This window comes from Arachis ipaensis, chromosome B9 (genome assembly GCF_059453495.1).
Source record: "Arachis ipaensis isolate K30076 ecotype BB chromosome B9, ASM5945349v1, whole genome shotgun sequence".
NCBI lineage: Eukaryota > Viridiplantae > Streptophyta > Magnoliopsida > Fabales > Fabaceae > Arachis > Arachis ipaensis.
The window spans coordinates 116245565-116268231 of NC_142444.1; the positions used below are offsets into that span (position 1 = coordinate 116245565).

Consider the following 22667-nt stretch of genomic DNA (forward strand, 5'->3'; position numbering starts at 1 on the left):
CATCAAATGATTGTAGATCGTGATTAGAGGTGGAAGGATGAGGTAAGTTATTTTGGTTTTGATGTGGATGTGGAGAGGTGTTGTTATTAGGGTGTTGATATGGTCTAGATATGAAATGTTGGTGGCTTGCATTGTTGGGATTTGGGCGTCTTTGATCAAGGCTTTGGTCTTGTTGATTTCTCCACCCAAAGTTTGGGTGATTCCTCCATCCAGGGTTGTAGGTCTTGGAGTATGGATCATGGTTTTGCCTAGGTGAATTCCCAATGTAGTTGGCTTGCTCCTGACTACCTTCTGCTTCTTCATTCACTCCTTCTTGGGTTGTTGATGAAGTGGAGATTGCTGCTACTTAGTTCCTCTCCATCTTCTTGGTGAGGTTAGCCAGCTGTTGGGTAATGAGCTTGTTTTGGGCCAGCAGAGCATCTACATTGTTTAGCTCCATCACTCCTCTAGTGTTCCCTCTTTCGGAAGCATAGAAGTAGTCATTCTCTGCTACAGTTTCAATGACATCTATGGCTTCCTCAATGGTCTTCTTCTTGTTCAAAGATCCTCCGGATGAATGGTCTACTGCCTTCTTTGATTCATATGACAGGCCTTCATAGAAAATGTGCAGCTGCACCCATTCATTGAACATATCTGGTGGGCACCTCCTTGTTAGGTCCTTAAACCTCTCCCATGCTTCATAAAGAGTCTCACCATCTTGTTGCCTGAAAGTTTGGACCTCAGCTCTCAGCCTATTGATTCGTTGAGGAGGGTAGAATCTTGCTAAGAATTTGTTCACCACATCTTCCCAAGTTGTCAAGCTCTCCTTCGGGAAAGACTCCAGCCACTTGGCTGCCTTATCCTTGAGTGAGAATGGAAATAAGAGTAGTCTATAGGCGTCAGGATGAACACCATTAGACTTCACTGTGTCACATATTCTCAAGAAGGTGGTTAGATATTGATTGGGGTCTTCTTGGACACTCCCTCCGAACGAACAGTTGTTCTGAACAAGGGTGATGAGCTGTGATTTTAGTTCAAAATTGTTGGCATGGATGGTTGGCTTTTGAATACTACTTCCACAATTTTCTGGGTTCGGATTGATGTAAGAGCCTAAAACTCTTCTATCATCCCCAGCATGATTTGCTCGACCTCCTCCGCCATGGTTGTGAGTCTCTTCTTCATGATGGTTTTCCATGTTTTCTTCCATGTTTGGTTCAAAGTATTCCTCCTTTTCCTGAGCACCAACTACTCTTTTTCCTCTTGCTTCCCTTCTTAATCTCAAGAAGGTCCTCTCTGGTTCAGAATCAAAGGAAGTTGAAGCCCCGCTTCTTCTCCCAGTCATACAACCAACAAGTACAAGCAAGGAAAATAGATGCAGAAAGTATTTCTGTCAGAATTACTGTTAATGTGAATGATGCAATATATCAAACAGTTAGTGGGTTAGTGAAATAAATTGTAAATAACAAAGAAAAAGTAGGGGAAAGGGAAGAAATTAACTAAAACAGAAAGTAAATTACTGAAACAGAAAATTAAATCAAACAAAACAAAAATGCTCAATCTAGTTATCTTCCAATTTAATCATTGTTGATGCACAATCAATCCCCGGCAACGGCGCCATAAACTTGATGCACGGAAAACTTGTCTCATAACAAATTTCCTTCGGCAAGTGTACCGAATTTATCGTCAAGTAAAAACTCACAATAGAGTGAGGTCGAATCCCACAGGGATTGATTGATCAAGGAACTTAAATTAGAGGAATGTTCTAGTTGAGTGAATTAGAATTTGAGTTGAGAATTGCAGAAAATTAAATGGCGGAAAAGTAAATAACAGAAAAGTAATTGCTAAAAATAAAGAGCTGAATGTAGATGAAGGAAAGTAAATTACAGAATCTTAAATGGGAATGGGGGAAATTGCTCATAAAAGTAAATGACAGAAATTAAAGACAATGGGTAAGATCAAAAATGGAGAGTTCATTGGGCTCAGGAGATGTTGCATTCTCCGGATCAATTTCATTTTCATCTCTTCCTCAATCAATGCACTCATTGATCTCCTTGGCAATCTTAAGTGATCGAATTACAATTTCTTGTAATTCAATCTCTCAGATCTTGATCAATAGCCAATTCCGTGGTCAATTGCTCATGAGAAGAGATGAAGTATGGTCACTGATTATACCACATGCATTTCCCAAATCAAGTGTTGAGAGGAATATAGTCACATATCCATCCAAACCCAATTTGGTCCAGCATGAGAAAGCATTTCTAGCATGATCTCTTCATTCCTCTTTCAAGGTTCAGAAGAGATCCAAGTATGAATAGCTTCTTTTCCAAGATAACTACCCAATTGGATAAAGATCGAAAGCTTTCAAGTAAAATCAAGAGAAAAGATAGAAGAAGAATAATGAAAACTAGTATTGATCCATCAAATTACAACAGAGCTCCCTAACCCAATGAAAGGGTTTAGTTGTTCATAGCTCTGGAAAATGAAAACAAAGATGGAGAATACATGATGAAACTAGAAGTGCAGAGAAAGTAAAATACAGAGAGTAGTTCTATGCCAAGAGACTCCCTATAATTTCCAACTCTCTATTTAATTCAAAGCTACTCCTATATATACTACTCTTCTGTTCTTCTAGTTGGCTCTTCAAGTCTTGGGTATGGGCCTTTGGATCTTGAGTTTGAAGCAGTTCCCTTCTTCATTGGGCTTGGCTTTACTTGCAAAGAGAAAGTGTGAAGTGGGCAGAGACTTTAGCTCAGGACGTTAGTGGTGTTAACGTTCAGTGAAAAGATGGGTTCGAGAACGTTAGTGACAATCACCTTTTTCACTAACCTTCCTCACCCAAGTAAGAGCCACGTTAACTTCAATGTTAGTGGCACAAACGTTGCCACTAACGTTGCCTCTTTGTCCTTCGCACACGTTATTGGGACTTGCCTTTCCCAATAACGTTGAGAAGTCTCCCCCTTCCCTACGTTAGAGTCCACGTTAACTTAGTTAACGTGGCTCTTTTAACGTAGGCTTGCCAACCTTCGAGAACGTTAATGACACTTACCATTGTCACTAACGTTCCAATGTGCCCATATTTCTCACGTTAGAGTCCACGTTAACTAGGTTAACGTGGCTTCTAACGTGGCCATGTGGGCTCATTCCAACGTTAGTGACAATGTTGGGTGTCACTAATGTTGGCTATCACCTCCCTTCTTCACGTTAAATTCCACGTTAACTAAGTTAACGTGGGAGTTAACGTGGCTTATTGGGACTTGTGTGGGTTCCTTCCAACGTTAGTGACAATGTTTGGTGTCAGTAACGTTGTCGACCACCTTGTTTCTTCACGTTAGCTTCCACGTTAACTAGGTTAACGTGGGAGTTAACGTGGCTTATTGTGACTTGGCCAACGTTAGTGATAAAGTTGAATGTCACTAACGTTGGCTTCCCCTTTACTTCTTAACATTAGAGGCCACGTTAACCAAGTTAACGTGGCAACTAACGTGGCCACTTATGAGCTTGGTCCAACGTTAGTGATAATGTTAAGTGTCACTAACATTGGCTTCATTTCATTTCTTCCACGTTAGAGTTCACGTTAACTTAGTTAACGTGACTCTTAACGTGGGCAATGATGGCTTCGAGAGCGTTATTGGCAATTATTTTTCTCATTAACTTTGCAAGTTACTCCCATTCCACGTTAGTGTTAACATTAGTGTAACTAACGTAGCCACTAATGTGGTTCTTCTTTGCTTCCTTTGTCCTGAAATCAAGCAATAAAGTGCATCAAAGTTCTAATCCAAGTCATGGGAAATGCAACATCCAATTTGTCATTAAATTCATGCAAAATCCTCATGAAATCATGTAAGGTGCACAATGTATGCTCGAATCAAGATGTAAGTGAATATCTACCCAAAACTAACTTATTTCCTAAGAAAATGCATGAAACTACCCTAAAAATAGTAAAGAAAAGGTCAGTGAAACTCGCCAAAATGCCCTGGCATCACCCACTAGATGCATGCACAAGATCCTATTAGAGGATGATGCTAAGCCAGTGGTTCAACCACAGAGGCGGTTAAATCCAGCTATGAAGAAAGTGGTGCAGAAAGAGGTTACTAAATTACTAGAGGCTTGGATTATTTATCCTATTTCTGATAGCCCCTGGGTGAGCCCTATCCAAGTCGTCCCAAAGAAGGGAGGTATGACAGTGATTCATAATGAAAAAAATGAACTGGTTCCTATAAGAATAGTTACAGGGTGGCGTATGTGTATTGACTACAGAAGGCTCAATACAGCCACCAGAAAGGATCATTTTCCTTTACCATTCATAGACCAGATGCTAGAAAGACTAGCAGGTCATGACTATTACTGCTTTTTGGATGACTATTCAGGTTATAACCAAATTGCAGTAGATCCTCAGGATCAAGAGAAAACAGCATTTACATGTCCATCTAGAGTATTTGCCTACAAAAGGATGCCTTTTGGTCTGTGCAATGCACCTGCAACCTTTCAGAGATGCATGCTCTCTATTTTCTCTGATATGGTGGAAAAATTTCTGAAAGTCTTCATAGATGACTTCTCAGTATTTGGAGACTCATTCAGCTTCTGTCTTGATCATCTAGCACTTGTTCTGAAAAGGTGCCAAGAGACTAACCTGGTTTTAAACTGGGAAAATGTCACTTTATGGTGACTGAAGGAATTGTCCTTGGGCATAAAATTTCGAACAAAGGAATAGAGGTGGATCAAGCTAAGGTAGAGGTAATTGAAAAATTACCACCACCCACCAATGTTAAGGTAATCAGAAGCTTTCTGGGACATGCAGGATTCTAAAGGAGGTTTATAAAGGATTTTTCAAGAATCGCAAAACCTCTGAGTAATCTGCTAGCTGCTGATACACCATTTGTCTTTAACACAGAGTGCTTGCAGGCCTTTGAGACTCTGAAGGCTAAGTTGGTCACAGCACCTGTCATTTCTGCACCAGACTGGACATTACCATTCGAATTAATGTGTGATGCCAGTGACCATACTATTGGTGCAATATTCGGACAAAGGCATAACAAGCTTCTGCACGTCATTTACTATGTCAGCCGTGTTCTAAATGATGCACAGAAGAATTACACAACCACAGAAAAAGAGCTGCTTGCAGTGATTTATGCCATTGACAAGTTTAGATCCTATTTAGTAGGATCAAAAGTGATTGTGTACACTGACCATGCTACTCTCAAATATCTACTCACAAAGCAGGATTCAAAACCCAGGCTCATAAGATGGGTGTTGCTTCTGCAAGAGTTTGATATAGAAATAAGAGACAGAAAAGGGACAGAGAACCAAGTAGCTGATCACCTGTCCCGGATAGAACCAGTAGCAGGGCCGTCTCTTCCCCTAACTGAGATCTCTGAAACCTTTCCAGATGAGAAACTCTTTGCTATTCAGGAAATACCATGGTTTGCAAACATTACAAACTATAAGGCTATGAGATTCATACCCAGAAAGTATAGTAGACAGCAAACAAAAAAATTAATTTCTGATGCAAAGTACTACTTGTGAGATGAACCATATCTCTTTAAGAAATGTGCAGACGGAATGATCCGCAGATGCGTGCCTAGAGAAAAGGCACAGAAGATCCTATGGCATTGCCATGGATCATAATATGGAGGACATTTCGGAGGTGAGCGAACAGTCACAAAAGTTCTCCAATGTGGCTTCTACTGGCCTACCCTCTATAGAGACTTCCGAGAGTTTGTACGTAACTGTGATAGTTGCCAGAGAGCTGGTAATCTGCCTCATGGTTACGCCATGCCTCAGCAAGGGATCTTAGAGATTGAGTTGTTTGATGTATGGGATATTGACTTCATGGGGCCTTTCCCACCATCATACTTAAACACTTACATTCTGGTGGCAGTAGACTATGTATCTAAATGGGTAGAGGCAATTGCCACACCCACTAATGATACTAAGACAGTACTAAAGTTCCTCCAAAAGCATATCTTCAGTAGATTTGGTGTCCCTAGAATACTAATCAGTGATGGAGGGACTCATTTCTGCAATAAACAGCTTGACTCTGCTCTGATCCGATATAGAATTAACTACAAAGTGGCAACTCCATATCATCCACAGACAAATAGGCAGGCTAAAGTCTCAAATAGAGAACTAAAATAAATCCCTGAATGGACTGTAGGTACCCGTAGAAAGGATTGGGCAAGGAGTCTGGATGATGCTCTATGGGCTTACAGAACTGCATTCAAAACTCCTATAGGGACCTCTCCATACCAGCTTGTGTATGGAAAAGCCTGCCACCTGCCAGTGGAACTGGAACACAAGGCCTACTGGGCAACCAGATTTCTAAACCTTGATGCCAAGTTAGCTGGAGAGAAAAGATTGCTCTAGTTGAATGAGCTAGAGGAATTCAAACTCAATGCTTTCGAAAATGAAAAAATTTACAAGGAGAAAGCAAAAAGGTGGCATGACAAGAAACTGTCATCCAGAGTCTTTGAGCTAGGACAGAAGGTTCTGCTGTTTAACTCTAGGCTCAGATTATTCCCTGGGAAATTAAAATTCCGGTGGAGGGGACCATATGTGATCACAAGTGTGTCACCATATGGATATGTAAAGCTTTAGGATGCTGACTCTGACAAAAAGTTCATTGTTAATGGACAGAGAGTCAAACATTATCTTGAAAGCAATGTTGAGCAAGAATGCTCAAAAGTGAGACTAGACTAAAGCTCAGTAAAGGTCCAGCTAAAGACAATAAAGAAGCGCTTGCTAGGAGGCAACTCAGTCATTAGCAAAGGTTCTTATTATTTAAATAATAATTATAAGAGTTTGATATCAATTATCTTTAAGGTTATTTGTCCAAATGTAAAAGTTTACAGAGTTACAGAAGGATTCAGAGCACAAAGCAAAGAAAAAAAGAGCTCACTGGTTTGAAAATGCCAGTAAGAGGTATTTTGGGCGTTTAACGCCAGTAAAGATACCTTCCTGGGCGTTAAACGCCAGAATGGGCACCATTCTGGGCATTTAACGCTAGAGTTACAGCATCTTGGACATTTAGAAAAACACCCAGTGATAAAAGATTTCTGGCATTTAACGCCAGCCAGGGTACCTGGCTGGGCGTTAAACGCCCACAATGGCCAACATATGAGCGTTTAACGCCAAAAAAGGCAGGGAGAGGAGATTTTGTTTCCACTTCAAATTTTTTTCAAACTTTCATGTTTTAATTCATACTTTTCTGCATAAACAAGTTACAAATTTTCATCACTCACACTCAATTTTCAAAAATTTAATAATCTTCTAAATCCCTTTTCAATTTTCTTTCAAATCATTTCCAAATCTTTTTCAAAAATTCATTTATCTTTTCAATTCCTTTTCAAATCTTTTCCAACTCATCATATATTCTCTTAATTCTTAGATGCATCAACAAATTTTCAGATTTAACTTCTTTATATCTTTTTCATATCTTTTGAATTTTAAAATCTCATCTTTTTCATATCATGATTCATTTTTTTTACCAATCATATCTTTCTATCATATCTTTTTCAAAATTTTTGAAACCCCACCCCTCCACTTTTAAATACACGTTCGGCCATCCCTCTCCTCCACAACTCGAATTTGACTCTCCTCCTATTCCTCTCCTTTCCTTTCTTTTGCTTGAGGATAAGAAAACCTCTAAGTTTGGTGTGTTTTTCCGTGATCACCGAGCTAAGACTCATTAAGATCATGGCTCCTAAGAGAAAACAAACCACTTCAAGAGGCAAGAAAGAGAATACTCCAAAGTCACTTTAGAATCAAGAGAGGTTCTTAACCAAAAAATATGCAGACCATTACCACAAAATAATGGGTCTGAAGTCAGTGATCCCGAAAGTTAAATTCAATCTGAAAGAAGACAAATATTCGGAGATCCAAGAGCAGATTCGAAATAGAGGCTGGGAAATTCTAGCTAATCCTGAGACAAAGGTGGGAAGAAACATGGTTCAGAAATTCTACTCAAATCTGTGGCTGACAGATAAGCAGAGAATGACTGGAACTGCCTTCCATACCTTTCGAACTATGGTCAGAGGGAGGATTATTTACTTCCACCTTGACAAAATAAGAGAGGTCTTCAAGCTACCTCAACTGCAAGATGATCTAGAATCCTTTAATAGGAGAATGGTGACAGTAGATAAGCGTTTGGACCAAGTTCTAGAAGACATATGCTCCCTGAAACTAAGTGGATAACCAACTCAAAAGGTGTCCCAAACCAACTCAAGAGAGGAGATCTCAAACCAATCGCTAGGGGCTGGTTGGACTTCATTAGGCATTCTATACTGCCCACTAGCAACCGCTCTAAGGTCACTGTCAAAAGAGCAGTGATGATTCATTGCATTAAGCTGGGAAACGAAGTGGAGATTCATCATCTGATTTCTTGTGAGATCTACACAATTGCAAATAAGAACTCCACTGAAGCCAAATTGGCTTACCCAAGCTTAATCTCTCTGCTATGTAAAGATGCTGGGGTGAAGATGGGAGTAGATGAGTTCATCCCAGTCGAGCACCCAATCACCAAGAAGTCAATGGAAGGACAACAATTGCAAGATAACTCCATCAAAAGGAGGGCGCAGAAGTTCCTCCCAAAAATTCCTCAGATTGACTACTGGACCCGCCTAGAAGCATCTGTCACCAAGCTACAAGAAGCTATGGATCAACTTAAGGAAGAACAGCAAAATCAAAATAGCATGCTCTGCAAACTGCTTAAGGAGCAAGAAAAGCAAGGGCGTGAGCTACAAGAGCTAAAGCGCCAGAGGCTCTCCCTTGAGAGACCAGACACCCCACAGATTGAAGGAGCATCCATCTCCTAAAATAAAGGTTGTTGAGTCCTAATCTTAACTCTGTGATAACTTTTATTATTAGAAACCTATCTTAAGAATTATATGAATATTAGTAATTAGGGTCTTTATTTTTAATTTTATTTTTATCTCCAAGTAAGCTATAATTTATTTTTCTCTTCATCATTAAACATGAATAAAATAGTAGATCTTTTGAGTAAAGATGCAATTATTTTAAGTTTTTAAGAGAAGAATTCAAAATTATTTAATTGTGGTGGCAATACTTTTTATTTTCTGAATGAATGCTTGAACAGTGCATATTTTTTATAGTGAAGTTTATGAATGTTAAAATTGTTGGCTCTTGAAAGAATGATGAAAAAAGAGAAATGTTATTGATAATCTTAAAAATCATGAAATTGATCCTTGAAGCAAGAAAAAGCAGTGAAGAACAAAGCTTGCAAAAAAAAAGAGATAAATAAAAGAAAAAGCAAGCAGAAAAAGCCAATAGCCCCTTTAACCAAAAGGCAAGGGTAAAAAGGATCCAAGGCTTTGAGCATTAATGGATAGGAGGGCTTAAAGGCATAAAATCCTGGCCTAAGCGGCTGAATCAAGCTGTCCCTAACCATGTGCTTGTGGCAAGCAGGTCCAAGTGAAAATCTTGAGACTGAGTGGTTAAAGTCGTGATCCAAAGCAACAGAGTGTGCTTAAGAACTCTGGACACCTCTAACTGGGGACTTTAGCAAAGCTGAGTCACAATCTGAAAAGGTTCACCCAGTTATGTGTCTGTGGCATTTATGTATCCTATAGTATTACTGGAAAACAAGATGCTTAGGGTCACAGCCAAGACTCATAAAGTAGCTGTGTTCAAGAATCAACATATTAAACTAGGAGAATCAATAACACTATCTGAATTCTGAGTTCCTATAGATGCCAATCATTCTGAACTTCAAAGGATAAAGTGAGATGCCAAAACTATTCAGAAACAAAAAGCTACTAGCCCCGCTCATCTGATTAGAATTTGAGCTTCACTTAAAACACTGGGATTCTATTGCAACTTGATCCTCTTTTTATCCTATTTTATTTATCTAGTTGCTTGAGGACAAGCAATTAAGTTTGGTGTTGTTATGAGGGGATATTTTATTCGCTTTTTGGTGATATTTTCATGTAGTTTTTAGTATGTTTTAGTTACTTTTTATTATATTTTTATTAGTTTTTATGCAAAAATCACATTTCTAGACTTTACTATGAGTTTGTATGTTTTTCTGTAATTTCAGGTATTTTCTGGCTACAATTGAGGGACCTGAGCAAAAATCTGATTCAGAGGCTGAGAAAGGACTGCAGATGCTGTTGGATTCTGACTTCCCTGCACTCGAAATAGATTTTCTTGAGCTACAGAAGCCCAATTGGTGCGATCTCAATTGCGTCGGAAAGTAGACATCTTGGGCTTTCCAGCAATATATAATAGTTCATACTTTTCCCGAGTTTTGATAACACAAACTGGCGTCTAAACGCCAATTTTCTACCCTTTTCTGGCGTTAAACGCCAGAACTGGCATAAAAGTTGGAGTTAAACGCCAAAACTGGCACAAAAGCTGAAGTTTAACACCAGGAATAGTCTATGCACGTGAAAGCTTCAATGCTCAGCACAAACACACACCAAGTGGGCCCCGGAAGTGGATTTATGCACTATCTATCTTAGCTTACTCATTCTCTGTAAACCTAGGTCACTGGTTTATTATAAAAACCACTTTTAGAGATTCATTTTGTACCTCATGACATTTTTACATCTGAATTTTGTATCGTCTACGGCATGAGTCTCTAAACTCCATGGTTGGGGGTAAAGAGCTCTACTATGTCTCGATGGATTAATGCAATTACTACTGTTTTCCATTCAATCACGCTTGTTTCTATTCTAAGATATTCACTCGCACTTCAACATGATGAATGTGATGATCCGTGACACTCATCACCATTCTCAACCTATGAACGCGTGCCTGACAACCACTTCTGTTCTACCTTAGATTGCGTGTGTATCTCTTTGGTTCCTGGTTCACGAGTTTGATTGTCTCTCCTGACAACAGAGCATTCAAATCTATGAGATCAGAGTCTTCATGGTATAAGCTAGAATTAACTGGCAGCATTCTTGAGATCCGGAAAGTCTAAACCTTTTCTGTGGTATTCCGAGTAGGATCTGGGAAGGGATGACTGTGACGAGCTTCAAACTCACAAATGTTGGGCGCAGTAACAGTGTGCAAAAAGATCAATGGATCTTATTCCAACACTAGTAAGAACCGACAGATGATTAGCCCTACGAAACCCGTAGCTGGACCATTTTCACTAAGAGGACGGATGGTAGCCATTGACAACGGTGATCCACCAACATACAGCTTACCATGGAAGGAGCCTTGCGTGCATGAAGAAGAAGACAGTAGGAAAACAGAGATTCAGAAGACAAAGCATCTCCAAAACCTCAACATGTTCTCTATTACTGCATAACAAGTATCATTTAATCCATGTTCTTTTACTTACTCCAATTAAAACTGAGAATTATTATTGATATCCTGACTAAGAGTTACAAGATAACCATAGCTTGCTTCAAGCCGACAATCTCCGTGGGATCGACCCTTACTCACGTAAGGTATTATTTGGACGACCCAGTGCACTTGCTGGTTAGCTGTGCGGAATTGCAAAAGTGTGATTGTGATTTCGTGCACCAGTGCCGTCGGGAGTGATGAAGGCCATTTTCTCCTCGTCAGGTCGGTGCATGGGTATCTGGTTATATCCGGAATATGCGTCCATGAAGCTGGGATACTTGTGGCCGGATGCGGCGTCTACCAGCCCGTCAATATTTGGTAGAGGAAAGCGTCTTTTGGACAGGATTTATTCAGGTCTGTGTAGTCGACACACATCCGCCACTTCCCATTAGCTTTTTTGACTAGCACGACGTTAGCCAGCCAGGTTGTATAGGGCAGTTCCCTGATAAAGCCCGCTTCGAGGAGGGCTTTAACCTGTTTTCTAACCTCGGCTGCTCGATCGGGAGACAATTTTCGTCTCCTCTGTGCCACATGTTTAGCCTTGGGGTCTACGGCTAGTCGGTGAAACATTAGGTCGGGATCTATTCCTGGCATATCGGCAGGTGTGAATGCAAACAAGTCTCTGCTTTGTCTTAGGAGTCGTGAGAGATCCTCTTTAAGATCGTATGGGAGGTTCTTATTAATGAAAGTGTATTCTTCTTTGGCTTGCCCTATTTGCAATTTCTCCATGTCCCCTTCTGGTACCGGCCTAGGTTGTCCGTCTTGTCGGGCATCCAGGTCAGCTAAGAATATGCCGACCACGTTGCGGGATTTTTTTCGCAGGGATAGGCTGGCGTTGTCGCATTCTACTGCGATCTCCCGGTCTCCGTGGATGGTTCCGATGGAGCCGTCTTCTGCTGTGAACTTCATGAGAAGGTATTTAGTGAAGATGACGGCGGAGAAGTCGTTGATTGTTTTACTTCTAAGGATGACGTTGTAGGCGATGGAGTCTTTGAGGACCACGAAATCGGATAGGATTGTCTTTCTTTGGTTTCCCGTCCCTATGGTGAGGGGAGGACGCTGGAACCGTCTGGTTTGAGAAAGTTGTCTCCGAGCCCAGTGACTCTGTTGCGGTATGTCTGTAGATTGTCATTGCGGAGTCCAAGTTTGTCGAAGGCTCTTCTGAAAAGGATGTTAGAGTCTGCTCCCGTATCCACCAATATTCTTCTAACTAGCCCGGTTCCGATCTTTGCCGAGATGACAAAGGGGGCGTCTTTTGCCGAGATGCCGTGTTGGCAATCTTCGGGGGAGAACGTTACCGCCCTACCGGTGGTGGTGGTCGGTGTTTGGTTTCTGACTGCTAGGACTTTGAGATCCTTCTTGAGTGCTGATTTCGATTTATCCGGGGTGTCTTTGCCTGTGATGACATTTACGATTATGGTCGGGTCTATCTCTGGGCTTTCCCTGGGGGTTGTCTCTACGTTCTCGGGTTACGTCCTTCTCTTTCTGGTGATCTGTCACTTTCTGCACGTTTAGGTTCTCTGATAATCATGGCGAACTCGGGGAGTTTGTCGTCTCTTATTGCTTGTTCGAGACTGTCCTTTAGGTCAAAACAGTCTTGTGTCCTATGTCCATAACCTCGGTGGTAGTCACAGTATAGGGTTTTGTTGCCACTGGTTCTTTCTTGGAGTTGTCGGGCCTTCGGGAGGATACCTCGGTCTGCTATTTGGTGCTATATCTCGGTGATCGAGGCTGTTAGGGGGTGTAGTTAGAGAATTTTTCTCTGGGAGGTCAGTTTATGTTTGCTGATTTGGCATGTTTCTTCGGGTTTTCTCTTGGTGGGGGGATGTGTCGAGGTGCCACGGTGCCGTGCTGTACGTTGCCGTGCTGCCGTTTATTGGCGGCTATGACTTGGCTTACCTCTTTGTCGTTTATGTACTCTTTGGCGATGCCCTGGATTTTGTGCATGGTCCATACCAATTTGGTGGTGAGGTGCTTCCGGAAGTCTTCATTCATGAGTCCATTGGTTAGGCAGAGGCTTGCGACTGAGTCCGTGAGTCCGTCTACCATCAAGCACTCGTCGTTGAATCAGTCAAGGTATTTTCTCGTGCACTCGTCTTGCCTCTGGGTAACTCCCAATAAGCTGATGGGATATTTGGCTTTGGTGATTCTGGTGGTGAACTGGGCCATGAATTTCCGCGAGATATCGGGAAAGCCGGCTATGGATCCGTTGGGAAGGGCGTTGAACCATTTAATCGCAGGTCCAGCTAGGGTTACTGGGAAGGCTCTGCATCGAACCACGTCGGGGGCCCCTTCTAGATTCATTCTGCCTTCGGAGGCTGTTAGGTGTTCCTAGAGGTCCTTGGTTCCGTTGTACTTCATGTCTGTAGGTTTGTCGAAACCCTTGGGGAGTTTTGCTCTCAGGATTCTATTGCAACTTGATCCTCTTTTTATCCTATTTTATTTATCTAGTTGCTTGAGGACAAGCAATTAAGTTTGGTGTTGTAATGAGGGGATACTTTATTTGCTTTTTGGTGATATTTTCATGTAGTTTTTAGTATGTTTTAGTTACTTTTTATTATATTTTTATTAGTTTTTATGCAAAAATCACATTTCTGGACTTTACTATGAGTTTGTGTATTTTTCTGTATTTTCTGGCTAAAATTGAGGGACCTGAGCAAAAATCTGATTCAGAGGCTGAGAAAGGACTGCAGATGCTGTTGGATTCTGACTTTCCTGCACTCGAAATAGATTTTCTAGAGCTACAGAAGCCCAATTGGCGCGATCTCAATTGTGTTGAAAAGTATACATCTTGGGCTTTCCAGCAATATATAATAATCCATACTTTTTCCAAGTTTTGATAACGCAAACTGGCGTCTAAATGCCAATTTTCTACCCTTTTCTGGCGTTAAACGCCAGAACTGGCATAAAAGTTGGAGTTAAACACCCAAACTGGCACAAAAGCTGAAGTTTAACGCCAGGAATAGTCTATGCACGTGAAAGCTTCAATGCTCAACCCAAACACACACCAAGTGGGCCCCGGAAGTGGATTTCTGCACTATCTATCTTAGCTTACTCATTCTCTGTAAACCTAGGTCACTGGTTTATTATAAAAACCACTTTTAGAGATTCATTTTGTACCTCATGACATTTTTACATCTGAATTTTGTATCGTCTACGGCATGAGTCTCTAAACTCCATGGTTGGGGGTAAAGAGCTTTGTTGTGTCTCGATGGATTAATGCAATTACTAATGTTTTCCATTCAATCACGCTTGTTTCTATTCTAAGATATTCACTTGCACTTCAACATGATGAATGTGATGATCCGTGACACTCATCACCATTCTCAACCTATGAACGCGTGCCTGACAACCACTTCCGTTCTACCTTAGATTGAGTGTGTATTTCTTTGGTTCCTGGTTCACGAGTTTGATTGTCTCTCCTGACAACAGAGCATTCAAATCTATGAGATCAGAGTCTTCATGGTATAAGCTAGAATCAATTGGCAGCATTCTTGAGATCCAAAAAGTCTAAACCTTGTCTGTGGTATTCCGAGTAGGATCCGGGAAGGGATGACTGTGACGAGCTTCAAACTCACAAATGTTGGGCGCAGTGACAGTGTGCAAAAGGATCAATGGATCTTATTCCAACACTAGTGAGAACCGACAGATGATTAGCCCTACGAAACCCGTAGCTGGACCATTTTCACTAAGAGGACGGATGGTAGCCATTGACAACGGTGATCCACCAACATACAGCTTGCCATGGAAGGAGACTTGCGTGCATGAAGAAGAAGACAGTAGAAAAACAGAGATTCAGAAGACAGAGCATCTCCAAAACCTCAACCTGTTCTCCATTACTGCATAACAGGTATCATTTAATCCATGTTCTTTTACTTACTCCAATTAAAACTGAGAATTATTATTGATATCCTGACTAAGAGTTACAAGATAACCATAGCTTGCTTCAAGCCGACAATCTCCGTGGGATCGACCCTTACTCACGTAAGGTATTATTTGGACGACCCAGTGCTCTTGCTGGTTAGCTGTACAGAATTGCAAAAGTGTGATTGTGATTTCGTGCACCAGTGCCGTCGGGAGTGATGAAGGCCATTTTCTCCTCGTCAGGTCGGTGCATGGGTATCTGGTTATATCTGGAATATGCGTCCATGAAGCTGAGATACTGGTGGCCGGATGCAGCGTCTACCAGCCCGTCAAAATTTGGTAGGGGAAAGCGTCTTTTGGATAGGATTTATTCAGGTCTGTGTAGTTGACACACATCCGCCACTTCCCATTAGCTTTTTTGACTAGCACGACGTTAGCCAGTGGTGCACGAATTGTGGATCACACTTTTCACAACTCGTACCACTAACCAGCAAGTGCACTGGGTCGTCCAAGTAATACCTTACGTGAGTAAGGGTCGAATCCCACGGAGATTGTTGGTTTGAAGCAATCTATGGTTATCTTGTAAATCTTAGTCAGAAAGTCAATTATGTTTATCAGTTCAAATTGTAGAAAATAAAGGAGTGCGAATTAAATACTTGTTGTGCAGTAATGGAGAATATGTTGGAGTTTTGGAGATGCTTCGTCCTTTGAGTCTCTGCTTTCTCCCTATCTTCTTCTTCACACACGCACGTCCCTCCTATGGCAAGCTGTATGTTGGAGGATCACCATTGTCAATGGCTACCATCCTTCCTTTCAGTGAAAATGGTCCAGGTGCGCTGTCACTGCACGGCTAATCATCTGCAGGTTCTCAATCGTACCGGAATAGGAATTACTATCCTTTTGCGGCTGTCACTACGCCCAGCACTCGTGAGTTTGAAGTTCATCACAGCCATTCAATCCCAGGATCTTACTCGGAATACCACAGACAAGGTTTAGACTTTCCGGATTCTCATGAATGCTGCCATCAATCTAGCTTATACCACGGAGATTCTGATTAAGGAATCTAAGAGATATTCATTCAATCGGATGTAGAACGGAGGTGATTGTCAGACACACGTTCATGGAGTGAGGAAGGTGATGAGTGTCACTGATCATCACCTTCTCCATAGTTAGGCGTGAATGGATATCTTAGATAGGAACACGCATGTTTGAATGGAAAACAGAATTACTTGCATTAATTCATCAGGACACAGCAGAGCTCCTCACCCCCAACAATGGAGTTTAAAGACTCATGCCGTCAAAGAGTACAAAATTCAAATATAAAATGTCATGAGATACAAAATAAATATCTAAAAGTTGTTTAAATACTAAACTGGTAACCTAGGTTTACAGAAAATGAGTAGACTATGACAGATAGTGCAGAAATCCACTTCTGGGGCCCACTTGGTGTGTGTTGGGGCTGAGACTAAAGCTTCTCACGTGCCTGGGCTGTTTTGGGCGTTCAACGCCAGGTTGTAACCTGTTTCTGGCGTTGTACTCCACTTTGTAACTTGTTTCTGGCGCTGGACGCCAGACAGCAGCATGGAACTGGCGTTGAACGCCAGTTTACATCATCTATCCTTGAGCAAAGTATGAACTATTATATATCGCTGAAAAGCCCTGGATGTTTACTTTCCAACACAATTGGAAGAGCGCCATTTGGACTCTTGTAGCTCCAGAAATTCCATTTTGAGTGCAGAGAGGTCAGAATCCAACAGCATCAGCAGTCCTTTTTCAGCCTGAATCAGATTTTTGCTCAGCTCCCTCAATTTCAGCCAGAAAATACATGAAATCACAGAAAAACACACAAACTCATAGTAAAGTCCAGAAATATGAATTTTGCCTAGAAACTAATGAGAATAAACTAAAAACTAACTAAAATATACTAAAATCTATATGAAATTACCCCCAAAAAGCGTATAAAATATCCGCTCATCACAACACCAAACTTGAACTGTTGCTTGTCCTCAAGCAACTAGACAAATAAAATAGAAGACTAATAAGTCAAGAAGCAATAATATCTCGGAGTTTTTGAGTGAAGCTCAGATTCTAATTAGATGAGCGGGACTAGTAGCTTTTTGCTTCCGAACAATTTTGGCATCTCACTTTATCCATTGAAGCTCAGAGTGATTAGCAGCTATAGGAACTTAGAATTCAGATAGTGTTATTGATTCTCCTATTTCAGTATGATGATTCTTGAACACAACTACTTTATGAGTCTTGGCCGTGGCCCTAAGCACTTTGTTTTCCAGTATTACCACCGGATACATAAATGCCACAGACACATAATTGGGTGAACCCTTTTAGATTGTGACTCAGCTTTGCTAAAGTCCCCAATTAGAGGTGTCCAGGGTTCTTAAGCACACTCTTCTTTTTGCTTTGGACCTTGACTTTAACCGCTCAGTCTCAAGTTTTCACTTGACACCTTCACGCCACAAGCACATGGCTAGGGACAGCCTGGTTTAGCCGCTTAGGCCAGGATTTTATCCCTTAGGCCCTCCTATCTACTGATGCTCAAAGCCTTGGGATCCTTTTTATTTACCCTTGCCTTTTGGTTTTAAGAGCTTTTGGCTTTTTCTGCTTGCTTTTCTTTTTCTTTCTATTATATTTTTTTTTTTCTGCAAGCTTTGTTCTTTGCTACTTTTTCTTGCTTCAAGAATCATTTTTATGATTTTTCAGATTATCAATAACATGTCTCATGTTCATCATTCTTTCAAGAGCCAACATATTTAACAGTCTTAAACAACAAATTCAAAAGATATATGCACTGTTCAAGCATTCATTCAGAAGACAAAAAGCATTGCCACCACATGTTACTAATTAGAATTTTTCTTATTAAAACTCGAATTTTATTGCCTCTTATTCAAAAGATCTGCTATTTTATTCATGTTTGTTGATGATGAGAAAAATAGACTATAACTTAATTGGAGATAAAATCAAAATAGACACTAATTACTACTATATGACTCCTAAGGTAAACTCCTATAACGACAACTATCACAGAGTTAAAGCAGAAATTGGAATTTAACAACCTTTGTTCTGGGAAGTGGATGTTCCTCGGATCTGTGGGGTGCTTGGTCCTTCAAGAGATAACTTCTGGCGCTTTAATTCCCTCAAGTCACGCCCTTGCTCTTCCTGTTCTTTAATCAAATAGCAAAGAATTTGACTTTGTTCCTTCTGTTCCTTTATTATTTGTTCCATAGCTTCTTGCATCTTGGTAACTGATGTTTCAAGATACTCCCAATATTCAGATTGAGGGATTTCTGGGAGAAATTTCTGTGTTTTCTTCCTGATGGGGTCATCCTGTGCTTGTTGTTTTTCCATTGATGCTTTGGTGATTAGTTTCTCAATTGAGATATACTCAGTTACTCCCATCCTTACTCCAGCGTCCTTGCAGAGCAGAGAAATCAAGCTTGGGTAAGCCAACCTGGCCTCTTTAGAATTTTTGTTAGCAATTTTGTAGAATTCAGTTGAAATCAGTTGATGAACTTCCACTTCTTTTCCCATCATGATGCAATAGATCATCACTGCTCTTTTAACAGTGACTTCAGAACGGTTGCTAGTGGGCAGCAGAGAATGCCCAATGAAGTCCAGCCAGCCTCTGGCCACTGGTTTGAGATCTTCTCTTTTGAGTTGATTAGGAACACCCTTCGTGCTGGTGGTCCACCTGGCTCCAGGGATGCATATGTCTTCTAGAATCTTATCCAGGCTCTTGTTTGTTCTCATCATTCTCCTATTGAAGGAGTCTGGATCATCTTTCAGCTGAGGTAGCTTTAAGATCTCTCTGATCTTGTCAGGGTGGGTATGAATAATCTTTCCTCTGACCACGGTTCGATAATCATAGATATCAGATCCAGATAGTCTTTGCCTGTCTGTATGCCACATATTAGCATAGAACTCCTGGACCATATTCCTTCCCACTTTCGTTTCAGGATTGGCTAGGATCTCCCAGTTCCTGATTCGGATTTGCTCCTGGATCTCCGGATATTCGTCTTCTTTCAGATCGAATCTAACTTCCGGGATCACTGATCTTAGACCCATTATTTTATGATAATGGTCTGAATGTTCTTTAGATAAGAACTTACCTTGATTCCAAAGTGGTTTTGGAACGCTCTCTTTCTTGCCTCTTGAAGTGGGTTGTTTTCCCTTAGGAGCCATGCTCTTAGTGATCACGGATAAACACACCAAACTTAGAGGTTTGCTTGTCCTCAAGCAAAAGAAAAGAAAGGAGAGGGATAGAAGGAGAGCTAGGTGCAATTGTTGATGGAGGAGGGTGGAGGCCAAACCCATATATAAAGGGAGGGGGGTGGGTTCGAAAAGATATGATAAAAAGATTGATTTGGAAAAGATAAGATAGAAGATATGATGAGAGAGGATATAGTTTAAAATTGAAAAGATATGAAAAATTTTTGAAAAAGATAAATCTAGATTTTGAAAAAGATAATGTGGAGATTTGAAAAAGATATTAGTTGAAAAAAATAGATTTGTTTTGAAAATTTGAAAAAGAGTTGGATTGAATTTGAAAAAGAGGGTTTGTGCTTATGGATTAAGATACATTTGATATTTTTAAGGTAGGGTTTTTAGAAATTAGGGATTTTAGAAATCAGGGTTCTTAACATGTTTATGCAAGAAATCATGAATTGAAGCATGAAAATTAAGATTAAAATGAAAAATATGAAGAAAAAATGGATTTACCTCCTCCCCACCATCCTGGCGTTTGAACGCCCAAATGCTGCCTCTCCTGGGCGTTCAACGCCCAGCTGCTGCTTCTTTCTGGCGTTGAACGCCAGGAAGTCCTTTGTTACTGGGCATTTTTCTGAACGCCCAGAATGCTGTAAATCTGGCGTTAAACGCCCAGAAAGAGCTTCTTTCTGGCGTTTAACGCCCAGATGGCTATCCTTACTGGCGTTCAACGCCCAGTGGATGCTTCTGTTGGGCGTTGAACGCCCAAAACAGACTTTTATTGGCGTTTTCTTGCCAGTGAGCTCTTTTTCTCTGTTTTGTGTGCAGAATCCTTCTGTAACCCTATGAACTTATACAATTGACTCTTTATCTTAGGATCAGTGAACTTTATATAAACAAATAAAAATACAAATAGGGCAAAATGCTTAGAGGATTGATGCCCCATGGCTGGGTTGCCTCCCAGCAAGCGCTTCTTTATTGTCTTTAGCTGGACCTTGCTGAGCTTTTAGTCTAGCTTCAGCCTTGAGCACTCCTGCTCAACATTGCCTTCAAGATAGTGCTTGATTCTCTGTCCATTGACAATGAACTTCTTATCAGAATCAATATCTTGAAGCTCCACATAACCATATGGTGATACACTTGTAATCACATATGGTCCCCTCCACTGGGACTTCAGTTTCCCGGGGAATAGCCTGAGCCTAGAGTTGAACAACAGAACTTTTTGTCCTGGTTCAAAGATTCTAGATGACAGCTTTCTGTCATGCCACTTTTTTTATTTTTCTTTACAAAGCTTGGCATTTTTGAAAGCATTGAATCTGAATTCCTCTAGCTCATTTAGCTGGAGCAATCTTTTTTCTCCAGCTAATCTGGCATCAAAGTTCAGGAATCTAGTTGCCCAGTAGGTTTTATGTTCCAGTTCCACGGGCAGGTGACATGCCTTACCATAGACCAGTTGGTATGGAGAGGTCCCTATAGGAGTCTTGAATGCTGTTCTGTATGCCCACAGAGCATCATCCAAGCTTCTTGCCCAATCCTTTCTACGGGTGTTTACAGTCCGTTCTAGGATTCTTTTTAGCTCTCTTTTAGAGACTTCAGCTTGTCCATTAGTCTGTGGATGATATGAAGTCGCCACCTTATGGCGAATCCCATACCGGACCATGGCAGAGTAAAGCTGTTTGTTGCAGAAGTGAGTGCCCCCATCACTGATTAGTAATCTAGGGACCCCAAACCTGCTGAAGATATTTTTCTGGAGGAACTTCAGCACTGTTTTAGTATCATTGGTGGGTGTGGCAATGACCTCAACCCATTTTGATACATAGTCAACGGCCACCAGGATATAAGTGTTTGAGAATGATGGTGGGAAAGGTCCCATGAAGTCAATTCCCCATACGTCAAACAACTCAATCTCAAAGATTCCTTGTTGAGGCATGGCGTAACCATGAGGCAGATTACCAGCTCTTTGGCAACTGTCACAGTTACGTACAAACTCTCGGGAATCTTTATAGAGTGTGGGCCAATAGAAGCCACATTGGAGGACCTTGGTGGCTGTTCGCTCACCTCCGAAATAGCCTCCATATTGAGATCCATGGCAATGCCATAGGATCCTTTGTGCTTCTTCTCTAGGAACACACCTACGGATTATTCCGTCTGCACACCTCTTAAAGAGATAGGGTTCATCCCACAAGTAGTACTTTGCATCAGTGATTAATTTTTTCTTTTGTTTCCTGTTGTACTCTTTGGGTATGAACCTTGCAGCTTTATAGTTTGCAATATCGGCAAACCATGGTGTTTCCTGAATGGCAAATAAATGCTCATCCAGAAAAGTCTCAGAGATCTCAAGAAAGGGGAGGGACGTCCCTTCTACTGGCTCTATCCGGGACAGATGATCAGCCACTTGGTTTTCTGTTCCTTTTCTGTCTCTTATTTCTATATCAAACTCTTGCAGAAGCAACACCCATCTAATGAGCTTGGGTTTTGAATCCTGCTTTGTGAGTAGATATTTAAGAGCAGCATAGTCAGTATACACAATCACTTTTGATCCTACTAAGTATGATCTGAACTTGTCAATGGCATAAACCACTGCAAGTAATTCTTTTTCTGTGGTTGTGTAATTTTTCAGGGCATCATTTAAAACGCGACTAGCATAATAAATGATGAGCAGAAGCTTGTCATGCCTCTGTCCCAATACTGCACCAATGGCGTGATCACTGGCATCACACATTAGCTCAAATGGTAATGTCCAGTCTGGTGCAGAAATGACTGGTGCTGTGACCAGCTTGGCTTTCAGCGTTTCAAACGCCTGCAGATACTCTGTGTCAAACACAAATGGCGTGTCAGCAGCTAGCAGATTGCTTAGAGGTTTTGCAATTTTTGAAAAATCCTTTATAAACCTCCTATAGAATCCTGTATGCCCCAGAAAGCTTCTGATTGCCTTAACATTGGCAGGTGGTGGTAATTTTTCAATTACCTCTATTTTTGCTTGATCCACCTCTATCCCCTTGTTTGAGATTTTATGCCCAAGGACAATCCCTTTAGTCACCATGAAGTGACATTTTTCCCAGTTTAAAACTAGGTTGGTCTCTTGGCATCTCTTCAGAACAAGTTTCAGGTGATCAAGACAGGAGCTGAATGAGTCTCCATATACTGAGAAGTCATCCATGAAGACTTCCAGGAATTTTTCCACCATATCAGAGAAAATAGAGAGCATGCATCTCTGGAAGGTTGCAGGTGCATTACACAGCCCAAATGGCATCCTTCTATAAGCAAACACTCCAGATGGACATGTGAATGCT

At 41.0% G+C, this 22667-nt stretch overlaps 1 non-coding gene and 1 pseudogene across 1 annotated transcript; both read left to right on the forward strand.

Moving 5' to 3' along the window:
- The window catches only part of LOC107615740 (calmodulin-binding transcription activator 1-like), a 90640-nt pseudogene that overhangs the window by 55242 nt on the left and 12731 nt on the right, over positions 1-22667 (forward strand).
- LOC148546028 (small nucleolar RNA R71) lies at positions 627-733 on the forward strand. Its single transcript, XR_015901549.1, has one exon. It is a non-coding gene; the product is annotated as a small nucleolar RNA R71 (small nucleolar RNA).